This window comes from Herpailurus yagouaroundi, unplaced genomic scaffold, assembly GCF_014898765.1.
Source record: "Herpailurus yagouaroundi ecotype Mexico unplaced genomic scaffold, PumYag 184, whole genome shotgun sequence".
Taxonomy (NCBI): domain Eukaryota; kingdom Metazoa; phylum Chordata; class Mammalia; order Carnivora; family Felidae; genus Herpailurus; species Herpailurus yagouaroundi.
The window spans coordinates 24334149-24335851 of NW_024412415.1; positions in this window are offsets into that span (position 1 = coordinate 24334149).

Sequence of the window (1703 nt, forward strand, 5' to 3'; positions counted from 1 at the left end):
AGTCTATTTGTTCTGAAGTATGTTTCAATTCCAATGTTGCCTTGTTGATTTTCTGTCTGAATGATCTATCTGTTGCTGATAGTAGGGTATTTAAGTCCTCTACAATTACTGTATTGTCTCTCCCTTAAGGTCTGCTATTAATTGCTTAATAAATTTTGGCACTTAGGTGTTGGAAGCATATATATTTATGCCTGTTATATATTCTTGATGTATTGACCCCTTTATCACTATATAAACAAGAGACCATTGTCTCTTGTTACCCTTTATGGCTTGAAATATATTTTCTCTGATATAAGTATGGCTACGCTTGTCTTCTTTTTGTTGTACTTTGCTTGGAATATCATCCTTCATCCATTCACTTTGAGCCTATGTGTGTCTTTAAAGCTAAAATGAGTCTCCTATCAGTAGCATATAGTTGGGTCGTGTTTTTCTTTTTAATATATCCAGGCACTCTGTGCTTTTTAATTGGTGAGTTTAAGCCATTAACATTTAGGGTGATTATTGATAGATAAGGATATACTACCACCATTTAATCTTTTGCCTCCTGGTTATTTTGTTCTCCATTGTTTCTTTATCCTTCTGTTTCTCTTTACCTTTCTAAGTGGTGGTTTTTCGTGGTGATTTGCTGAGTCTTGCGATTATGTTTCATGTCTCTGCTCTAGATTTTTGCTTTGTAATTACCATTAGGTTAACATAGAATATATCATAGATAGGAGCGCCTGGGTGGCTCAGTTGGTTGAGCATCTAACTCTTAATTTCGCCTCAGGTTATGACCCCAGGGTCATGGGATCAAGCCCCACATTGGGTTCCATGCTGAGGATGGAGCCTGCGTAAGGTTCTCTCTAACCCTCTCCCCCACTTGCATCTTCTCTCAAAAGAAACACACAAACAAACATACATACACACACACACATACACACTCCTTTTTCTGTTGGTAGTAAATTAGCTTAATTCTCCTATAGTTTCCATCCTTTTACTCTTCCCCTTTTATATTTTTGATGTTCAAATTATCTCTTTTTATGCTGTGATTTCATTACCAAGTTGTAGTGGCTATTATTATTTTTAGTGCTTTTCCTTTAACCTTTATTATGTACTTAAGAGTTTTTTGTTTTTAATTTTTTTAATGTTTATTTTTAATGTTTATTTTACATTAAACATTAATGTTTAATGTTTACATTAATGTTTAATGTTTTTTTTAATGTTTATTTTATGTTTGTTTTAATGTTTATTTTGAAGCAGACTCCAGATGCGGGGCTCAAACTCACAAACCATGAGATCATGACCTGAGTCAAAGTCAGACACTTAACGGACTGAGGCACCCAGGCAACCCAGTACTTAAGAGTTTAATATATTATTCTAAAGAAGAGTTACAGTAGTCTAATTCTGACTATTTGTAACCTTAATCAGAGTTTTGTGTACTTTGATCTTATTGTTTCAACCTGAAGAGCTCCTTTCAACATTTCTTGTAAGAGAAGTCTAGTGAGGTGAATTCCCTCAGCTTTTGTTTCTCTGGGAATACCTTTATTCCTCCTTCATACCTAAAGGTTATTTAACTTTACTGGATAAAGTTGTCTGGCCGTTTTTATCTTTCACTATTATGAATGTCATTGCAGTCCCCTGACCCTAGAGTTTCTGCTGAGAAAATCTCCTGATAGCTTAATAGGGGTACCTTTAATGTTTACTCTTCCTGCCCCCCCCCCCCC